Source organism: Myodes glareolus, chromosome 8 (assembly GCF_982192425.1).
Source record: "Myodes glareolus chromosome 8, mMyoGla1.1, whole genome shotgun sequence".
NCBI classification, from domain to species: Eukaryota; Metazoa; Chordata; class Mammalia; order Rodentia; family Cricetidae; genus Myodes; species Myodes glareolus.
This window is the reverse complement of record NC_142033.1, coordinates 51,694,877-51,718,765: the sequence shown is the minus strand read 5'-3', so window position 1 is coordinate 51,718,765 and position 23,889 is coordinate 51,694,877. Positions and strand designations below refer to the sequence as shown.

Sequence of the window (23,889 nt, the reverse complement as noted above, 5' to 3'; positions counted from 1 at the left end):
TTGTTACTTCATAACCTGGTTTTGTTTTTAACTGATCTTTCAGTGATGATAGGTTGTTACTGATGGCAGTATGTATCAATTGAAAGCTGTTTTGCAAGTGAAAAATATTTTGCTCATTATTTGATTATGAAGCATCTTGGGAAAATGCTGCATCTAAAAGTCTGGTTGACACATAATATTTCAGTCATGTAAGAGGTTGGAATCTTGCAGGTTAGAGCCAAATTCTAAAGTCATCTTTAATTCTCTTTACATTCTTTATTGTCAACTTCTGCATGACATCATTGTGACTATAAGGAAAATTTTATGTAATGTGTGAGGAGATTCCCTAAATCACAACAAATCCCAAAGAGCTACCATAGAGTCCCTGCTTTCCTGTACACCACTTACCTGATGCTTCAGCAATGTATTTGAAAATGTCTTGATGTATGACTTATATGACCATGGGTATGGAAGGACAAAGTTGTTACCAGTCATCATTGTTAATTGCTCTTCTAACTTTGTCCTTAGGCAAGGTCTCCCAGTCTGACTGAGAGATAGCTGATGATTGCTCTGTGGAGCTCCCCCAGTCTCTATCTTTCTTGGCTAGAGTTATAGTAGGACATCACTCCCACAGGTGGCTCTGAATCCTAGTCCTCACAAATGTGCAGCAAGTGATTTACCTGTTGAGCGATCATCCCAGCCTTAGATTTTGTGCTATTAATTCAAATCCTAGTCGGAGGTTAGAACTGAACTGCCTTGTGTCTGCAGATTGACCAGATATTTGCCAGAGCATCTGGGAAAGGAACAACTCATTGTTTTGAGTAGGAAACTACCAAAATACACCTTGTCATTTATTGCATGCTATGGAGTTGTGTAAAAATATAAAATTTTGAAATGAAGCATTGAACATTCTGGAAATATAAAAGTAAACCAAGCTCTTGGACCATGTACCTCTTTGTTTCACCAAGTTCTGGAACCTCTTTCTCACATTTTGCTCCAAAACTGGTGTGTTTTATATGCATATTTTGAGCAATTTAAAATGAAAGAGATTACACTCTGCATCACAGAGACTGAAGATTTGCAGCATCTATCTTCAGACTTTGGAATGCTGCCCTAAGACTATGATGTGAGGAAGTCCTTCTGGACAGATGAGGGTGATACGTGGAAAGGAAGAAAGCAGTGATGCTTCAGACAACAGTCAGCCTCAAACATCAGACGGAGGAGTTGGACCACCTTGTCCTTTCTAGCCCAGCTGACTCCTTGCTTTATGAAGCCACACGGTAAATGAGTGCAGGAGAGAAATCTCAGCCAACAAGCATTATTCTGAGAAATAACTAATCAGTGCCTTTTAAGTCACTTAGTTTTGTGGTGGTTTATTAAAGGTATGTGATTAATTGATACACTCATCATGACTAGGGGATTAGTAAGGCGGGGGGCATGCTTCACAGAAAGATGAAGGAAGAAAAGTGGATTCTTGGCATCTTTGTGAGAGTTGTTAAATCAGCCTTTGCATGAACTTGGCTTCACTCCTAGGTTTGGCATTTTTGAGAGTCGGCTCCCTCCCCTGCTAATATTTTTGCTTTCATTGATTTTATTCATTTTGTTTGGATTTTTTTAGGAGATTGGAGAGAATGGTCTAAACTAATTATATTTCTTCAGGTTTTAATACATAAGTCGCCTTATTCAGACATGGTGTGAGGGGCTAACTGCTGATGCAGAAGTGGTTTATCCCATTTGGTGCATTCACTATCTAAGAGACAGAAACCAAAATCATCATGCTCAACATACCCCAAATCTGAGTAGGGGGAAACACTAATAGCTTTAGGAATATCTTCACCTTATTCACTTATTAAATAAACAAGACTTCATGTGACTTATAACTTATCTCATATTAGTAGGACTTGGTACATTTTAATAAAATAAGCATTCCCTAGATGAAAATCCAATTCCATTTCCTGAGCAATTGAAGTTCTTTTCAGAAAATTTTTGCCAATGCTTGTATCTTGAAGCGCTTTTTATATTTTCTTCCTCAAACAATTTCAGAGTTTCAGGTCTTGCATTAAGGCTTTTGATCCATTGGAATTGATCTTTGTTCAGAATGAGAGATAGAGCTCTATTTCCCTTTTCTTAGATGTCAACCTCTAGGTTTGATGGCACCATTTGTATGCCTTTGGCATCTTTGTGAAAAACCAAATGATTGTGGCTCTATGGGTTTGTTTTGGGAGTCTTTTATCTGGTTCCATGAACTGACATGTCTGTTTTGTTCCTGGTGATGTTGTTTTTGTTATCAAGCCTCTATATTATCAATTGAAATCAAGTATGATGACACCTTTGTCATTGTTATTTTTGTTATTTTCTTTTCTTGATTTCTTAACCCAAGCTCATTTAGTAGTAGTAGTGTGTTTCTCAGTCCATACAATTGTGTACATACTCTGTCATTTATTTTTGGTTATTATATTTATGCAATTGCAATAGAAGCAAATGGAAGAAATATTTAAATTCCTGTATTTGTTAAGACATAGTTTGTATAGAGTATCTTATTATAGGATGTAGTTTTAGAAAGTTCCATGGGTTGTTGAGAAGGATGTTTGCTATTTAGATGGAATGTTTTGTAGTTCAGTCCATTTTACTCACAATGCCATTGAACACAGACAATTCTCTGTTTTGTTCTGGATATATATTTTGGTGAGAGGGGAGTGTAGAAGTTAAGTACTAGCATTGTGTTGACATCAATCTCTGACTTTAAACACAGTAGCTTTTATTTTATTAAGTTGACTCTGCTGATATGAGGGGCATGTGCGATTTAAACTGCTATATCTTCTTGCTGGACTATTTCCTTACTTATTTTATCTCTTCGGACTAAACTTGTTTTGAAGTCTATGTTTTTTATTTTAAATCAGCACCTTGTTGGTTTGGGATCTCTTTTCCATTCTTCCAGCTTGAGGCTGGTTTGTCTTTAAACATTCTTTCTTTTTGAAATTTAATTTTATTTTTTTAAAAGATTTCCAAATACTTCATTGCCATATATGTACAAAAAGCAATTAGGCATCTTTCAGATCTTCTAAGATGCAAGCATATCTTTAAGACAGCCTCCTGTTTGAGGTTCAGAAGCACATTTACACTTTCAAAAAATTTGTGTTCATATGTCAACTGTAATGCAGGTAGATGTTTTCACAATATGAAAGTAATTTCTTCAGGTTTTCTGTGACTCTGTTGGTAGATTGGTGTTGTTTATACTTTTTTGGAAATGTCTTCAAATATATTGGGTCTTAGTAACTTTTGCTGTTTAAATTCTTCCAAGACACTTAATTCTTTAAGAATCACTTTTTGGTAAACAACTTCAGCCCCCTCAGGAACAAAGTCATAGGCTTGGTAGGACCTAGATAGAGCCATGATACAGTCCATTAGCTTCTGATGGCCCAAGTTGGTAAGTGTTGTGTTCTGACCACTGTTCAGAAAGTGAATCTGCAGTGTTATCAGCTTGGTGAGCCCATTACAATGTAGGGCTTGTCACACACAGGAGTCCTTGGCGTAATTCTTCGCTGCATCTAGCATCAGAGTCAGGGCTTTAAGCAGGAGCTGTTTGAGTTGGACTCCATCCTTGAGGCTTTTCTCCCATGACTGAGACTCAATCAGCTTTTGTTGGATACAGGCTGCTGCCTCATGACTGATTCTCCCCTATCTCCCGGCACATGCTGAAGCACAGGGCAATCATATTGTGCTTTTCTCTGTCTCCGGGGTGGCAACATATGATGTGGTCTAGCAAGGCTGTCTTCAGGGTGCCACTTGGATCTAGCTTCTTCCTTATCATAATTTCAAAACAGTGCTTTTGATGCAGCCAGTCAAATATGTATGTCATCTCACTGTACCTTCCAATAGCGGTGAGGAGGTGTACCACCACAAGCCCATACTCCTCCTTGGGAACTAAGTGGTTTTCGGCAAGCATCCAAACAGCCTGTAGGACTGATGCCCTCCATGTGGCATGCAAAGGTGAAGAAGTGATGGGCCAGGATCAGAAGCTCTATGGTGCAGGGAAGCTCCCCATGGGGGGACAGAGGGAATCCTGTCCAGCAATTGTGTGCCTACCAGTGTGCGGTCTTCACGCACAGCAGTTAGCTGAAGAAGTGTTTGGCTTTCCTCTGCTGGGTTGAGTGACTGCTTTTCTCCCGTTCCCTCTGATGGGCTCAGCAGCTCTCCTGTCACCTCTTCAGCCACTAGTTCAGCCACGGTGTTGACTCAAGGTCCTGGGTGCTGATAAAGGCCTGGGCATGTCTGCATCAGTCAGACCGCTGAGAAGCCAAGATTGTTCATAGCATGGCTTCGCTGTCTCTGGCCGCAACATCAGCATAGGAGCAGCCCAACTCCTGGGAAAGTTCATAGAGACAGAAGACCTGCCGACAGTAGTTCTTCCCATGGAGGCACTTGCTTGTGAGAGCTCGGAGACTCTTTGCTACTTCATCAGTGGATGGCACCATCATAAATGACTTACTATCTAAAGTGAAGTGCAATGGACTTTCCGAAGAGGGACACTAGGGCTCTCTTTGTCCTCAGGCAGCACAGTACTTGGGAGGAGAGCTCAGATGTCTGAGTGCAGGTCTTCCACGCCGGGCTCTGTGGAAGCCAAGGTTCCACAGTGCAGCACCAGTGCTACATCCTGACTACCAAAGTGGAAATACCGGCACATTCTGCTTGCTTTATGCACACAGCCACCATCCAGAAGGTGTCCGATCAGAACATTCAGTGATTCCCGCTCCTTCCAATTCAGTCTGTTCTCACACATCCCTTTGAATGGACGAGCATTAAGGTCTAAGTATTTGGGTGTGTTCAAAGCTGCAAGCTCGGAGAAGGAAAACTCATCAGCTAAGATATCAAAGGAAAGTTCAGCACCAGCTCACATTTGTTGAGAGGGGCTGGGTTGAGTTTCCTCTGCGCCCCCTCCATGGGCATGCTGGGTGATGTGGCAGATTCAAGTCTGTTCTCCAGCTGTTGTAGCTCTTTCCAGGGAACAGGCTCTTCCCGAGCAAGCAAGCCAGTGCCCCACCAGCGTGGGCAGCAGGTGGCGCTCCTCCAGGCTGCTTGACTCAGCTGGATACTCACTAACCACAGGGACCTGGCTGGAGGAAAAGGAAGAGGCTGCTCTGTTCGAAATGGAGTTTTTCTTAAAGTTTTCATGGCATTTTTTCCAGAAGTCAATTCTTGTGTGTTTGAGGGACCACTTCTGAGTGCGTTTAAGGGTCTCCATTTCTTGGTTTAGTTGTTTAATCACCAAACTGTCCGCAGGCAATGCTGCTAACTCTGCCACTCTCCTGGCCACAGAAAACTGTCCATCTGTCATGAGCTTTTCCAAAAAAGACCTACACTCACGCTGAAAATTCTCAGGCAGTAGCTGGTAATAAATGCAGGGCTGATGGCTAGGAGTATCCTTCAAGATCTGGCTGAGCACACACAGCTTCTGCACATCTAGGCTACTGGGGAAGAGATGCTCAGTTCCGACAAGCAGCTGGAGGAGCTTCCCCAGATCATACTGCATCCCACACTGCTGTGGCATAAGTTTCAGAAGGAAACACTCCTGATCCTTCAGCTACGTGGCACGTAGGACAGAAGGACCCTCGTAGTAGCTGTGTCAAGCATCTCAAGGCTTTTCTGGATCTCTACAAGCTTAACTTTAGCTTTCTCATAATTCTTGAAGAACATACAGTTTGTACATCTCCACAATCAATAGACGTGGAGAATCCTTAATGAAAACTTGGAAGGCTCAGATGAGGGTGTGGCTCTTCTATCTTGTCAACATAGTTCTCCAGATAATGGACAGGTCCCCAATGCTCCATAGATAACCCTCTACAGAGGCCTGAATGTGTCCCATTGCTCCAGCTGCAGCCCTGTCCTACACAGAGGTGACAATCCAAACACATAGACAGAGGACAGCACTGGTACCCTGTCATCGGATAAGAATGTTTCAAAAGGAAAGAACTGGGCCTGGATTGTACAGATGCACAAAGGCCACAGATGGGCATTCTTTCTCAGAAGAGGTCACTATTTCTTAGTTCAGGTCACTCAGAGAGCTTCCAAATGTGACACAAACTGATGACTAAGCAAGGGACCATCATATACTGTCCTGAAGAATGTGGCAGTCAAAGGCCACAAAGGGGATGAGACTCCATTAACTAGCTGAAGTTCAATCTAAAAATCTTGCTTCTCCAGAGAGGGGGAAGTGGATGCCTGCCCAGCAGAGTGTTCTTGTGACGGGCAGTCAGCCAGGGTCTGAGCTCGGACTGCTGGCTTCACTGGTGTCGGGAGATAGGGAGGAACCTCAGTGGATGGGACAGCCTGAGCTGTGGCAGCACCGACACTTTCAGTGACGCTGGAAGCAGGTGCAGGAGCCGCACTATCGTGCATCATATGCCCGCCGGCTGCTCGCTTTCCTTTCTTTCCCTTCCTTTTTCTTCTCTCTCTTGTTTGATTCTCTGTGTGTCTGAGCACGTGTGTGCTGATGCCCACAGAAGCTGGAAGGGGACAACGGGTGCCCAGAGCTGCAATAATAGGCAGTTGGGAGCACTGAACTCCAGTTCTCGGCAAGAGCAACAAGCACTCTTAATCACTGAGCCAACTCTCTAGCCCTCAATGTTTGCATGTATGTATGTGCATGTATGCTATGGAGCATGTGCAGAGGTCAGAGGACACATTCTGGGAGTTTGTTATCTCCTTCCACCTTGAAGGTTCCAGAAATCAAACTCAGGTTGTCAAGTTTGGTGGCAAGTGCCATTACCCGTTGATTCATCTCACTCGTCCTTGCTTTGGCTGTTTTTGTGGTTGACATTTTACTGTTCAAATGACTTTCTTTATTTTAACTATGTGTGTGTTGAGTGTCATGTGGGGTGTATGCATGAGTGCTGGTGCCCGTGAGGTCCAGAAGTATTGGAGCCACAGCAGTTCAAGCTACAAGTGGCTATGAGTCACCCAATGTGGGTACAGGGAGCCAAATCCTGGTCCCCCAAGAGTACAGTGTGTGCTCATCTCTCTAATCCATGTGCTGCTTTTTTGAGACAGGATCTCACATTATAGCCCAGGCTAGCCTCAAACTTTCCATCCTCCTAACTTAACCATCAAATATGTCTGGTTTCAGGCACCCACTACTATGTTCAGCACTTTTCTGTCTTTAAAAAATTTATTAGATTAAAAAAAATACCAATTCAAGTTTTCACTCTCTCCCCTCCTCCCATTCCCTTCATACAACCTCTCACCGCACCCCCATCTAATCCTCGGAGAGGGTAAGTCACATTGCCTTGTGGAAGTTCCAAGGCCTTCCCTACTATTGAGCAAGGTATACATCCAAAACGAATAAGATCCCAAAAATCCAGTACATGCCACAGAGATAAATCCTGGTGCCACTGCCAGTGGGCCCCGCAGTCTGCCCCAGCCATGTAACTGTCAACCCCATTCAGAGGAACTAGTTTGGTCCTATGACATCTGTTAGTTCTCTTATTTATCTATCTCGTTGACCTGTCTATTGGTGAGAGTGGAGTGTTGGTTTCTCCTACTACTATTGTGTGGGGGTTTGATGTGTGATTTAAGTTTTAGTAATGTTTATTTTACATATGTAGATACTCTTGTGTTAGGGGCATAGATGTTCAGGATTGAGACTGCATCTTGATGAATTACTCCTGTTATGAGTATAAAGTGTCCTCCATCTCTTCTGACAGATTTTAGTTTGAAATCAATTTTGTTAGATAATAGGATAGCTACACCTGCTTGTTTCTTAGGTCCATTTTTTTTTTGGAAAACCTTTTCCCAACCCTTTACTATTCTGAGGTAGTGTCTGTCTTTGAGGCTGAGGCATTTTTTTTAATACAGAAGAAGGCTAGATCCTGTTTTATATCCATTCTCTTAGCCTGTGTCTTTTTATAGGTGAATTGAGTCCATTGATAATAAGTGATATTAATGATCAATGATTAATTCCTGTTATTTTTCAGTAGTAGTCTTTAGGCATTTCCCTTCTTTGGGTTATGTTAATGGGGGTTTGTTTATCAGATGCCTGTGTTTTTGTGGGTGCAGTTAGCTTCCTTGATTTGGGGGTTTTCCTTCTAGTACTTTCTGTAAGCCTGGGTTTATAGATACATATTGTTTAAACCTGTTTTTGTGGTGGAATTATCTTGATTTCTTCATTTAGGGGCAGGGCCCTGTGATAATTACTCTTCTGAATTCTTTCATTGGGATTTCATCTAATTAAATTTTATTGCAATCCATTACTGTGAAACTGATATTTTTCTTAGATTGGCCATAGTGCCTTGATTTATTTTGTTTCTTGTGTTTCTGAATTGACTTTGTATATCTGGGGATATTTCACTTATTAGGTGTTTTTAAAAGCTATATTCTGTCAATTGGAATATTTGCAATGTTCAAATACGATTAGACTGCAGTAAAGTTGAAGTGTCATTCATGTCCAGTGGACTGGCAAATAAATTCATTCATTAAATACTAAGTCCACATGCTCAGTGCAACAAGCACTCATTATCGCCTCTTTGAGAGTCTAATATCAACTACAGAAGCAACCACAAATGAATATGCCCATTATGTAAATATTGTAATATTTAAAAAAGTCAACCATTTAGTTCCAAAAACTGTTGGATGATAAAAGGAGAAGGATTGTTGTTCTATACTAAGATATTAGTTGATAAATATAAGAATGGAAGGGAAGTAGCCTAAGCATGGATATGGAGTAACATTAAATGACCAAAGAAAAATGTAAGAATGGAAAATATATGGAAGAGGAAATCCATGACATTGCTATAATCAAAAGAGATTAAAGATAATTGAAGCTGTAGAAAGCTATAGTTAAGGATTAATGGAGAAGGTGATGTGGAAGAGAGAACAAAAACATACAGATTTTTCACAGGCTGAGTATTAGAGACACATAATAGAATGAGTACAAAAACACAGAATAATCACAACCTCCAATGAAGTAACCTCAGAAACAAAACCTAAAGCATGACCCTTAAGAGATTTTTATTTAAAAGAGTGAAGATTCAAAAATCAAAGTAAGACTTAAAATGAATAAAAGAGGGAAACAGTCCAGCAGGATGTGTTTCTTGATGGAGTTTAAGTTCATGTCTTCCCTGTAACATCCATGTACCAGATGGAACATCTTTAGTTCAGACTTGTGAAACCAAATTTGCAGTTATGTTATGCCCCAGTGAATGTCAAGCAAATTTCTGTTTGGGTCGAGTTTTGATCAGTCACCCATGGCAGCTTTGCCTTGGGTTTCTTCCAGTCCTCATCATGGAATGCTTGTTTTTCATTTAGACATGGTCATCTTACCTGGACTCTGGCTGCCTCTATCAGCATCAAATTATATGGTCTGCATGCCATTCCAAACCAGGCCAGTTTCTATGTGGTGATTAATGGTTTTGGCACTTCTGAGATGAGTTCAGGACAGTGTGGTCCTTGCATACGTATCTCTTTCCAGTCGGTTGTTTACTACACTGTAAGCTCATTTAGTTTTTGTATTATAGATGGCAATCATTTTGTATGTGAATTTAGAGACTAATATTTCAAGAGCATAACGAGTCAGTCCAATCATTACTACAAATAACAAGTGAAACGAGTGGGCAGAAAATAGAGCAGAATTTTTAACTGTATTAAAGTGTTGATTTATATGTTTCAGAGGGAAAATTATAATTGTCTTTGGAAACATCTCAGTCTCTAGCTTTCATTATTTGATTAAATCCTTGAAAATAAATTTTGACTTTAACCACCCTGATTCTAAATATTGACTTCTAAAATATCTCACTTCTATAAGTATTTTTAAGTATGACATCAAGTAAGAGGAAAACAAAACTAAGGTATTAAAAATACTGATCTAATCATCTATGGAGATGACTAATGTAAAGTGAATATATTATTGCTATAATGACCCAAAGTTTCATTTTACTGTAAGAAATAATCAGAATAGAGTATAGTATAAATCTCCTGTAGACTTTTGATTAAATATTTCCAGGCATCCCAAGAGCCGTTCATTTACTTATTAAATTTATTGAGTACCTACAATATGTCATGCCCCATGCTGAAAGGAATAAAAAATGGTAAATTTTCTCAGGGAGCTCATAATCTCAGAGAAGAGCCAGGTGATATTTCAGGCACCATAATAAAGTGACTTAGAATAATGAGAATTAGCCAACAGCACCGAACAAAGGCATGAAACAAATTGGACATTCTCTTCCAAGGGAAATGCCAGCCATACCGTACGGAGTTGCTACCTTGACTAATGGGGGATGCGATTCATGCTGACCTGATTATTTTGCCACTAGTTGGGAAAATCTGTTTAGAAGTTGAAGTACACCTGATAGAGAGACATCAGAACTGATCTCCAATATCTTGCTTTTCTGTCCTTTCAGTTACCTATTGGGTTTGTACTTGTGGCCCCTTTCGGGTAGATAGACAAACGTATAATCTCAGGTCAGAAACTATGAATAAACTTTGTTATGAACTACAATATGGTAAATTTAGCTGACACAATAAATATTTACAGAGAATTTTCTCTGCCTTAGCAACCAGCAATATTCAATATGGTTTTGGGTGTTAAGAAGATATGATCCTAGTGATCTTCATGGTCAGTGAAAGGTTTATGCCTTTTATTACTCAAATAAATAAATTAATTAAGAGTGAAATGGAGTGCTTTATGAGTTCTTATAATTGCTTATGTATATGATTTGAGTGTGAATAAGCACAGAAGTTATGAAGTGTTTGTTTCTCATCTCTGTCCTAATATTTTATTTCTTTACTTAATTACCAGTACTAGTAATGTGCAGTCGGTCTGAGTAGATCATTGAGGCTAAACATGTGTTTCCATATATGGAAACTTTTAAGAAAATGCAGTGTTTTGCTTTATTTTTCTGTTTCTTTAATATAGAATTGTTCACATGTTAAATTATAGAGTTGCTTGTGAATTCCTTAGTGCTTGGAGAATATGATGTCCTAAATATCTTGAAACCAAAACTTTTAAGACCTTGGGGAATATGCTTCACCTCATTTTAAGGGTGACATGTTAATAGAATTATATAATTATAATCCTATAAAGTTGATAAAAGTGGGAATTGGAATATAGAAGACAAATCGATCTAAAGCTATTGAGAGTAGGTGTCCCTGCTTTCTCTAGACATTTAGAGATGATAAAAGATGCTTGGTTCTGTATTCTCAAATAAAATTTCCTTAGGGACTCTTTCTATGGAGGATGCTTTCATTTCCAATGTGACTTTCCGTAGTAGAGATCCTCTACTACTCTATTTTTTCCTGGAAGTTCTTGACACTGTTTATGTGCCGTTATTTTAGTTATGTTATGAAATGCTATAGTTTCACATGATGCTCCCCATGATTAATCCTTCCTGAACTGCAGAGAGCATGAGTGTCTTCCCCTACGGGTGTGACTATAAATTTCTGTAGTTTTCATGTAAAATAGAATTTGACAACAAAATGTAGCTTAGGGAATAGCAACAATGGCAATTCTGAAGGTTTCTTTGGGTAAAGACATTAAAATAGGCATTTGATGCTTCATCAACACAGCAGTCATGTACAGGAAATGAAGTTTGAGAGAACTAGACTCCCACATCCTTGCTACTTCTTGGAAACATATATGGCATGCTAGGAGTCATAGTGATTCATTCAAGATAAAATTATGGTCTCAATATTAATGACTTAGCTAAGAGATTCCATTTATTTTCTTTTCACTTCAAATCATTATAACTTGGTTGGAATAGCTGAGACTGTAGATTTAAATGAAACCTAGAATGTGATTTATCTGCGACAGAAATGTGAATTTAAAGTTTTAGCAATATCTTCACAACTCACTTACAGAGTATTTTTGTTTTAATGGTATTTTACTTTCTCCTTTGATTCTATTTTTCTTCATTTATTTAGCAATAGGAAACTCTAACCTAGAAAACTGAGATCCCAAAGGCCAGTGGAAAAAAATCTGGCCATTCAATTGAGGAACTCGGGCTGGTGAGAGGCACTATTTTAAATGTTGGGAACACTGCTGTGTTACAGAAAGATGATGGCTGGGATGAATTAAAATATGTGGGTTTTTTTTAATAATTTCTTTTGGAAGAGGAATTCTCTTTTGGGGTTAATATTTGTACTTAGGTTTCTGTGGTTTTGGAGCTTTATATCATTACACACTAAAGCCCCAAAGCACAGAAAAATCCACAGTTATTATGCTCAAATTTATACCTAAGGCAATCTGTTTTGTATAAACATTCAAGTTGATTGGCACCAGCCCTTTGTGCAACATTGATAGCCAAAAGAGTCTATGATAAAATAATAACATATTCATTCTTATGTGCAAAATACTAACCATAATGGTTGTTATGACACAAACATCATTAAAATACATATCCTGAAATGATGGAATATGAAGTTCTTCAGCTCCCATGCTTATCTACATTTTTTTAAAAAAAATTCTGGTTTGAACAAATTATAATATCTTCTAAAGAACATATTACCTGTTCTCTTGAAAACCCAGATGATCTGCACTGTCAGATTTTATTATTATTGTGACAGATACTTCAGTGTATAAATCTTAAACTAATGAAAAATGTCACCTTCTTTATGAAGCAAAGTGTTTAAAGTCCATCAACCATTCTTTATGACAGACATTTTCCCAAAGACTTGGGAAGAATTACATATTAAAATACTTTGTATATGAAACTCTTATCATTTATATCCACCGCCACAGTGCATAAGCTAATTGTCAACCACTTTTGAGAACTAAGTGGTTTTTTAAAATTGCTTGTCGAAATGAAAGTCTAAAAATGCCAAGCAATATTTCTGAGCATTTCTTCTTGTACCAAGGATTTTCTTCTTATTTATTGGCTTGTTATAAAAAAACAGAAAAGTAATGTAGGAACTTTGGGAGAAAAAAAATAATGTTTTTTAGATCCTTTAAACCATCACAGGCATAGGAGCTAGGGAATAACCTAGTCATAAGTTGTCCTGGACTTTTTAATGAAAGTAGCAGTTGTGCCTTTTCAGGGTAAGCAAAAAACTGATAGCGTGTTTCTCAAGAAGCCATGTGCGTAAGATCGCTCGGGTATTTAGTTAATCACAGATTCTTTTACTGTGTATTCAGAAATGCTGATTTGAAAGTTTCTAGTGGGGCTCCAGGGTACTTTTAATGCAGTTAGTTCCATATAGGCATTTACATAAAGAATAATGTGAAATGCTTGGATGTATTACTATGTGATACCCAATAATGTATAACATAATCAAGAGAAAAACAATATCACCTGAGTATATAGGAAACTGAATTTTCTGTAGGTTAAAGAAAGTATGTATTTATATGATACATGCATGTTTTCTCTTTTAAAATAGACTTACTACTAAAATACATTATTACCCATGGGAAATGAAATAGGAAAGATCTCCTGAGAAAACCGGGAGCATAAGGGTGGGGGGAAGTGGGAGAACAAAATGGGGAAGGAGGGGAGAAGGGGAGGGGGAGCAGAACTTAAGGGTACAGAATGATACTGATGGGGGGAAGACTGAGAAGGAGAGCAAGGAAAGAGTTATCTTGATTGAGGGAGTCATTGTGGGGCTAGCAAGAAACCTGGCACTCGAGAAATTTCCAGGAATCTGCAAGGATGACCTCAGTTAGACCCTAAGCAATTGTGGAGAGCGTGTCTTGCCCTCTAGTCAGATTGATGACTATCTTAAAGGTTATCATAGAACCTTCATCCAGCGACTGATGAAAGCAGATGCAGAAATCCACACTGAAGCACTGGGCTGAGCTCCCAAAGTCCAGTCAACGAGAGAGAGAGAGAAGCAATAATATGAGCAAAGGGATCAAGACCCCGATGGGGATACCCACTGAAGCAGCTTACATTAGCAGTGAACTAATGGGAACTCACTGACTCAGGTCTGACAGTGAGGAAACCAGCATAGGATCAAACTAGCACCTCTGAATGTGGTTGACAGTTGTATGGCTGGGGCAGACTGTGGGGCCACTGGTAGTGAGAACAGGATTTATCCCTACTGTTTGCATTGACATTTTATAACCCATTCTCTTTGGAGAGATAATTTGATCAGCCTAGATATAGAACATAGGACCTTGGTCCGGTCTCAAGGCAATGTGTTAGTCCTTGATGAAACCCATGGGAAACCTTACCCTCTCTACTGATGGAGGATGGGATGGCAAAGAAGGTAGAATGGGTCGGAGGTAGGAAGGGAGTGGGAACTGAGATTGGTATATAAAAGTAGAAAAATAATTTCTAAGAAATTAACTTAATTTCTTAAATTTAATTTCTTAAATAGACTTACCATTATTCCAATTATATAAACATTTAAGTATTTCTTTAACTTTGAGGTTATAATATAATTATATTATTTCCCCTGCCCTTTATTCCTACTAGCCCATTCCCCAAACTTTTTTAAATTCATGGCCTTTTCTTATTCAATGTTTTTACACACACACACACACACACACACACACACACACACACACACATTTGGTATCAAATAAGAATTGGTACACTCTTCCCTGGGGAAGACTAGTTTTTCCCCATGATATTAGCATTCATTAGCTGTTTGTAGCTCTTTGTGTGTAAATGTCCCAATATTAGGCATGAGAAGCCATCTGAGCTGTTGAATAGGGCTGCCCAAGAGATTGCTAAAGCACTACAGGCTATTGCTATTGCCTTGGTTGTCCCCCACCTTGCACAGCTATAACGTAAGTCCACATTGCTGAGGACACCTTGCCCTTTAAGTACAGGACCCATAAGCCCTTTACTAGGAACTGACCTGAATGCCTTCTCCATGACAACTAGCATTCATGGTACCAAAAGTCAGCATGCAAGCATCTAGTGGAGGAAAACAACCAAGAAACCTACAGAGCTATGATGGCTATGAGCCAAAGGGAGGACAACAAGGCACCATATCCCTAAGGGTGCTATAACAGCATACAAACCTTGGCAGTCACAAACAGCTCTCTATTTAGACTGAAGATCTACTCTACAAGAGGGAAATCGTACTTAGTTCTGAGAACCTAGGCAATTGTCTGATTAATTGAAAAAGTATAATCAAAATTATCTTCATGTTTGTCTTTTAGGATGAGTGTCTTGAAGCTGCTCTATTACATGACATACTAGGTATTAAGCTACCTCCGTACCAATCTATTATAGTCATCCTTTGGTGTGTTATGAGATTACATTTTTCTTTCTTGTTTCGATAGGTTATCAGTGATAGTAGTGAGTTTTCTCTATTAAAGCACATTCCAAGAAATCTTTAATGATGCAATTGGTAATACATTTTTCTGCAGAGACCTTGTGACTCATTTTAAATACAATTAAAAATACAATGTTATTCTGTCCTTACGTTAGGACACCAAAGAAGGATGGTCATTTAGGCTACAAATATGAAAACAAACAAGAATACAAACAAACAAATTTAAACTACTTTTCTCTGCTCCAGGTGACTTTAAAAGAGTGCAACATAAGTCTAGTGCAATGGGACACGCTTTTAATCCCAGCAAGGTGGCTCTCTATGAGTTTTAAGCCAGTCTGATATAGATAGTGAGTTCTAAAACATTTTAACTACCTGTCTGGAAAACCAACCAACCAATCAACCAACCAACCAACCAACCAGTCAACCAACCAACCAACTAACCAACACACCTGAGTGCAATATGAAGGTAATCCTATTGAATTACCCTGATATGAAATACCCTAAAAAATATTCACCATGGAGACAATATTTTTGATCCAAAGAAAGCAGTAAGATTTAGCGGGATTTCATATTGAGTATCAAGCAATTATTAGCCCATGGTTTTCATTCCATAATGTTATTTTATGGTTCAATGATAGACATTGCAGACCAAACTATCACTTTGAAGGGTTTAAGATATTTACTTATTTTTTTGTTTTAGTTATTTGTATGGGTATATGTCTGTGTCAGTATATGCCATGTATCTAAGGGTGCCTGTGGAGAATAGAAGATGGCTTAGAATGCTCTGAACCTCAAGTTCAACTATGAATCATCTGTCTGGATGTCTGCAATGAAACTCAGGCTCCATGGAACAACAGAAGCACAGTTGACTACTCAGCAGCTTTTTAGTTCTTTAAAGGGCAGTTTTAGAAGGGAAGGGTGAGTAAAACCTGTAGATTTGTCTGATAGAGCCAAACCAAGCTTATTTCTCTGTTGTATTGACTAAATTTTCTCTTTGCCATCTCCTTCAAGAACATTCTGCATTTTGTTCACTCTTGCACCCTGTGGTCTCTTCTCCCTCTCACCCCTATTGTCTTCTACATCCTCCCCACAGGCCCCTTTCTTAAATTGAGGTTTTCATTTTTACTCATTTATGTCTTATTTTGGTTTTATTTTACAAAATTTCAAACTCTGTATTTCAGAATCTAATTAGCCTCTAAAATGTATCTTTCCTTTTAGGACTATTGATTGCAGGAAACAATGCATTATATTAAACTATTTTCTAAGCCCTACATATTTCTAATTATTTTCTAAGAAATAATTCTTGGCAGTTACTAACTACTTTGGCATGCAAAATCACAAGCCTATAGCCATGAATGAAGATGATAGAAATTAATTTAGATCACTCCAAGACTTCCTAATTTAGTAGAAGTATGATAAAGCTAGCCTTGAAAAATTACTGCTTAATACCTCTCCTTGGTCTCACTCTTTTATAGAAAAATCAACCTCTAAGACCAGCTGGCAAGTTCACAGTGGCCATTTTCTGTTCTAATCCCAGACCAAGGACTTTGGAACTTTGATTCTCATTTGTACACCACATGGTCTTTTGATCTAGCCCCTGATTTTACCTCCATATGACCCACCTACAGAAGCCACCAATAGTGTTTTGTTTATTATTTCAGTGCTTCCTCCTCATATAAAGAATTAAATGTGAATTTTATGGTATTTGATTTAAAATCCATTTGATTTAAACCCAAGGACCTGTTCGAGTTGGAGTTATATTTCCCTTGAATATATCCTCGTGCATACCTTTGCCATATCTCATGGAAGTAAGGTAATCAACATTTACTGAACACATAAACATATGAGGATATGTTAATTTCTGAAAGAAACTTAAGTTAATGATGTGTCTTATTCCTGTAACAGAATACCTCCCTGAAGTAACTTTAAAGAACAGAGGTTTATTATGGCTTAGCCTTTGGTACAGTCCACTGTAGGGGGAATGACACAGTAGCTGATGACTTGCTAATGACAGCAGAAGCGTTTGTGATACAGTGTTCACCTGGAAAACAGGAAAGGTCAGTTGGAAATGAAATTGAATTATAACTACAAAGACATGCCCCTTAATCACTTGTGTCTTTTTGTTAGCTCCACCTCCTAAAAGTTTCACAACCCCTAGAACAGCACCATCAACTTGAGGACCAAATGATCAAATACACATATTTGAAGGACACTTCAGATTCAATATATAAAAGAATCAAAGCCTGCCTTCCTTTCTCTTTTTTCTTTCATCCTTACTGGTGGCCCAAATGACACTAAAAGAAACCATTTTTTTTCAGGCTGATTTTTATCTTTTATGAAAATTTCTAGGACAAGAGATGATGCCTTACGAATACCGGAATGGTCAATGACAAAGAGTTTAGGCCCAATATGGCCAATTGTTTAAGAAAAGATAAAGAAACCCTTGAGGCCAGATGCATTAGTTACTTTTTGGTTGCTATGATCAAACACCACTGCCAAGGCAACCTATAGAAGAAGGCTTTTAATTTGGAATAAACTCCAAATTCCAGGGCTTTAGAGGTCATGATGGCAGAAAGCATGGTAGCATGAATGGTTGAACTTTACATCTTAGCTCATAATTAGGAGACAGAGAGAGGTCTTCAAAATGGTACTAGTCTTGGAAACCTCAAATCTTACCCCCAGTGGCAGAAGTTCATCAACGTTACCTTTCCTAATTTTTCGAAAAATTGTTCCAACCACTGGGGACCAATGCGAGCCTATTGGGGGCCATTCTTACTCAAATCTCAACACCTGGTAAGGTGAGTCATTAGGTAAAGGCAGTCTAAATCAACCTGAAGATCAGAATTTTATCCCTGAGACAGTGAAGGAAAGAAACTGTAGCGTGATATGCATGTTCAAATACAACATAAATAAAGTGCAATATCTGAAAGGAAAAATCCAAGAACTATGGAAAATCATGTGGAGAGGACAAAGGTGAGTTCTGCTACCGCAAAAGGGTAAAATGCAACTATGTAAAAAGAAATATAGCAGTGAAGGATGACAGAGATCTTAGTATTGGACACCTGAGTTCAGTGTTTCTGAGCATGTATTAATGATGTCATCAATATCTAATAGTTATTACATGACTTTATATCAGACCCTGTGTTTTTGCACCTGAAAGTCAAGGGACTTTAAATTCTCCATACACATGTACTCTGATATATAGAATATGCATTCCATATTATTTTTCAGTGTGGTTGTGTAACATGATGGAGGCTTGCTTGTTTGAATTTCTGTCCTGCCTGGCTCCCCACAACCACAGAGGACTCAGTAAGTTATAAAGCTGATTGACCCATTAGGTCTAGCCTCTTATTAGCTAACGCTTACATCTTGATTAACCATTTTTCTGATCTATGTTAGCCATGTGGCTCAGTACATTTTTCAGTGGGGCAGCTCACATCCTGCTGCTTCGGTGATCTAGGCAGGAGTGGGAGGAATCAGCTTCCTCCTCCCCAGAATTCTCCTGCTCTCCTTGCATCATTTCCACTTCCTCTCTGGTTTTTCCGCCTACACCTCCTGCCTGCCCAATCAGCGTTTATTTAAAACGCTGATTTTCCCGCACCATGGTTGGAATGCTTATTTCTTCATATTTCTGCTTGTGGATATTTGACTTATCATGTAAAACCTACCTCTTGTTTAAAGTTCAGAGCTTAACTAACCCTTCAGAGACTCCATGTCCCTGGCATTTTATGTAGTTTTAAAGCACAGAATACTGCACTATATATTTGAATGCCAGAGTTTATCAAATATACCACATATAAGCTCAGGCATGAACCTAACAGCATGTTTTAGAGATGGATGTCATTAACAGTTTTGAATTGAAGGAGAAATGACAGCTCATAGACTTATTTATTTCTCCACAGACAAAAATCCCTTGATAGAAAAACAAACTCAAAACAAACATCAAAGTAGTCACAGATATTGTTTCCTGGAGGGTACATTTGTTTTCCTACTGTTATTTCTATGAATGTGTCAGCTCCAAGGATGAGGAATCATGCATTGTGAGTGCTTTACAATATATGCTTATGCAGAAAGGTAAATAAGACATTAGCAAGTTGGGTGAATAGCTGAGCTTTCCTTTTCTGGTAACATTCTGCAGACAAGCGGATCTCAGATCTTAGCTACTATTCCTCATTATAGTAATAGTTATTTTTATATGTGCTGAATAAGGGTGTTGTGAAAGGAATATTCTTAAGATGTGAGAGATATTAAATTGTTTATATGAAAATTTTCTATTAATACCTCATTTTCAGGCCCTTGACTTAATACTTGTTTTCTTTCACTTCATCTTCAGAATCTCTAAATTTTTCTGTAAACAGCATTTTTTATATAGAAGTAAATAGAAGAACCTTCCTAACCTATTCCTAAAACTAGAAGCAAATATGAAGAAATCTGTTCCTGCTAGGCAGTGGTGACACACACCTTTAATCCCAGCACTCAAGAGGCAGAGGCAGGCAGATCTCTGTGAGTTTGAGGCCAGCCTGGTCTACAAGAGCTAGTTCCATGACAACAGGCTCCAAATCTACAGAGAAACCCTGTCTCAAAAAACCAAAAATAAAGAAAAAAGAATAGAAAAGACAAAGAGAAAGAGAAAAGAAATAAAGAAATCAGTTCCTAATTAATTATGTGATTATAATTTAGAATTAAGTGGTGTTAGAGTATTTATATATATATTTATATGTATTTATACTATATATATATCAAAATAAAACACATTTAGGATACTTTATGTGAAGAGTTGAAATGGAAATTGTGTAAGGCTGATTATCATTCTGAATATAGCGTATAGCAGAGAGGAGGATAGCCCATTTTTGGGGTGCTAATGATGTATGAAACAATATTACACATCATACATGCTGCCAAGGAGTGTTAAGACTATGTACGATATGTGCTGGTCAGCTTCAAATTACCATAACAAAAACCTTGAGATAAACAATTTAAGAAGCAATACTTATTTCATTTTGTGCTTCCCAGTGTAGCAAGCTAGCATTGCTTGGCTTTGTCACTTTGAGTTTGCAATGAAGACAACATGGAAATAAATTGTGAAGGAAGAAAGATATTTTCAATATGTCAGCTAAGAAAAGGGAGAGGAAAGGCCCAAGGCTCTGGGGCTCCCACATACACTTCCACCAAGCTTTATCTCCTGATACTGTCACTACTTTCTGAAGGTGTGGCAGGCTGACAATTAAGCTATTAACACAAGACACTTGGGGGCACTCTAGATAAAGCCATAACACCATCCATGAGTAAAGTAAGGGAAACAATGAATTTGTCTGCTCTGGAAGACGGAAAAAGGTGTCTTCTCAGATTTCCTTCAGATGGGGGTAAAATATCAAAACATGAAAGCACAATGTGCTCCTCCCTAACTTTTCTATTTAGCCAAAGATTCTTAAGGAGAAGGTGGAGTGGACATTGATTAATTGTTCTTGTACACAATGAGGCTTGACTGAAGCAATGAAAAGAGACAAACCACTAATACATATATCAATATCAGTAAGTCAAGAAAAAATTACATTATATGAAAAATATGTAACACAAGAATATTTAGGATATATCTCTACCCACCAGCAGGCAAAGCAAACTGTTGCATTGTTTATATTATACTTGAGAGAGCAGCAAGGCTTATGAGCAGCAAACTCAAACTGGAAACTTCAAAGATATTTAAAATTCTATTATTAAAGCAGGGTAGCTTTGGTTTAAGGCCTCTTCCTTCTTAATATATATATTGTAATTTTTTACTACAAATACTACATTGCAAGTAATTAAAAATGATTTATCAAGGAATCATACACATTACAATGAATTTTTTCCTATAGCTGGGATCAGTGAAATTGGGCCTACCTCAGTATATTCCTATATCTGTAGAGCTCCCAGCTCCATGTGCCTGTTGCTTCATTCCTAATCATTTTAACACCATAGAGGAGCTCCAGTTACTTGATAATAGGTTTTAGTCTGAAGAAGAAAAGGGTGTAAGAAAAATAAAGAGGAAAATAATGGCCCTGGAGAGAAGTGAAAATTTGACTTTAATCATGATTAAATTTTTAATAATATATTATTAAAACATTCAGCAAAATTAATAGTAAAAGTCACCCACAAAATGTATATGTCTTACCAACGTGAAATGTAAGCCAGTTTGAAAACTTGGCTGTGCTTTGATTGAATCAAATTATCATATTGTCTTACGTTTTCAGTCTAGAATTGAGCAAAAATTATAAAAAATTGGTGAAGAAACTTTTAGAAAATGAAATAAGAAGGAAGACATTCAGGGAGAACAGGAGTAAACCATAAATAATTCCCTTTATAATTAGGAATATTAAAGAAGAGAAAAGAGGTCTGGGGCAATGCACAACACAGGCTACCCTTCCAGAGGTCCCTGGTTTGGTTCCCCGAACACATCTAGCAGCTCACAGCTGCCTATGACTCCAGTTTCTGACCTCTGTGAGCACTGCACATCATGGCACACAAGCACACATGCTGTGAAAGTATCCAAATACATACAAATAAACAAACAAACAAACAAATAAATCTTCTTCTTTAAAAATTCAAGGAAAGGGAAAGACCAAGTGAACAATCATGAAAATAATAAAAGAGAATTATCAGAAATGAATACATTCAGACTGGAAAGTCCTACCTAGTGTTTGTACATGTGGGGGAGAGGGAGTGAGTTTATTAAAATATCACATTTACAATGTTTGCTGTTTCATGTCCATAGATGAAGCAAAATGCCAGAAAACCCTTGGACAGAAAAACTATAAACCTATCATTAAATAAAATATAATCATACTGAAGCCAATATTTCCAGCCAAATTCCAAGTACAGAATACTCTGTAAAAAAAGGTTTACTAGTCTAAGCTCATTAAATTGGGATACAGGTCTAGTAATCTGGGATTTTAACGTTTTATATTTGTTTCCCATGAGTTTATATGAGATTCTCCACTAGGGCAGGTGGGAGGAATCAAGAAACAAAAGGAAATTTATAAAATTAACCAGCACTCCTAGGAGACTGACGATGTAGGATCCTAGGAAAACAGGCATGAAGCCACCCACCAAGTGACACAACTGGGTGAGAGGAGGGAGCCACCTTTAAGGCCTGTTTTTGAGACATGAAAGGGATTCATAAGCTTGAAAACCTAAATATATGATGAAAAGAAAATGTCCACGCTGCATACAAATCTTAGAGCAGTGTCAGTAAGCAGAAGCGAAGCACCACAATTGTGGCTGAATTCATTGTCCTATTAAAAGTCTGTTAATGTAAACATTGTTCACATGTTTTCCAACGTGAAGCCAAAGGAAGGCAAACCTTAGCTGTTTAATGCTGTCCCTGCAAAGCTGCGAGTAGCTGGGAAGTTTTGTCACCCATATTGTCTCACACATTTAACTTACATCCTTGTCCTTACGCCTTTAAGCATCTGTGCACAGTTTCTGACTAAAAATAGGCTGTTCTATGTTTTATGTATAATGGAGTAAACTGAACGAAATGAACATTTTCCCCCACAAGACAAAGGAGGTTTCATTGGACAGAAATATGGAGCAAGAAAGCCAATGCTAGTAAAAACATAGAGTGTGTTAAGGAAAGTGTCTACTTTATTCTGATCATGGAAAATTAAAATGTTAACAGGAGGGAAACATCAAATATTTGCGTTCAGTAGTTCTTTTAATACATATTGATTGAAGGTCTACTTTGTTTTAGCCAGGACTCAAGGTACCAATGTTTAAATTCCAAATAAAATGAGCAAACATTTCTCTTCTCATGAAGTGAGACCCTAGAGAATAATAAAAGTGAGCATTTAAAACTCCGATTATATACACACCAGGCATTGTTCAAAACGTCTTTAACATGGGCTTTCTGATCTGTGGGGCAGGACCAGACTTTGTGGTGAATGTGAGATACTTCAGAGGAAAGACTGAAGGCAGGTATTTTTCCAAGTCTTCCTTTGGATGGAAATGGGTTGTGAACTGCTTACTCCCTGTTATAACCCATCATCTCTACCCATCTGAGGCATTTCCATAGTGGGTGTGGACTGGAAGAGGTTTGATGTTGACTACTCCTGCTCCCAACTCCCATCTCAGTTTCCTTATAATACTGTAAATTAAGGCTTAACAAAACAAAACAAACAAACAAACAAAAACCTCACAGTATTGCAATAGATCAGTGGAGCAAAACTTTATTTCTACCTTACATTTCATTTACTGTGTTATGGGTTTTTATGTGGTCCTGAGACTCTGAGATGATCAATGGGGCTTCATCACTTGGAACATATACCATCCTCTATTACTTTAGTGGGAAAAGAGACATTGTAGGAAATTCTTGGGGGGTTGGTGTTTCTTTTGGATGAACCTCACATCCTTTCTTCTGGTATTTTATTGGTCAACTTCTTCAGATAATTCAGAAAACTGAACAGTTTTAAATAATAAGATTACAATTATACAATATGTTGAGCAGAGATGAATGTCCTTGCTATAGTTCTAAATGAGGAGGTCTCACCAAAACTAAACTACAAAACCAGAAAATCTGAGAGTTCCATTGTGCCTTCTGGACAGTACATACAGTGAATTATTAGAAAATTATGGTGAAATGGTACAAACAGAGAAAAGAAGCTAGACTCAGAACATAAGAATGTTCAGAGTGAAATTTTCTGTAACAGACAGGCAAAGTGATTG

At 38.2% G+C, this 23,889-nt stretch overlaps 1 pseudogene; it reads right to left on the bottom strand.

Annotated features, from left to right (window-relative positions):
• Positions 1-3,040: 3,040 nt before the first annotated feature.
• On the bottom strand, positions 3,041-6,375 carry LOC125387591 (spatacsin-like; annotated as a pseudogene).
• Between the last annotated feature and the right edge of the window lie 17,514 nt (positions 6,376-23,889).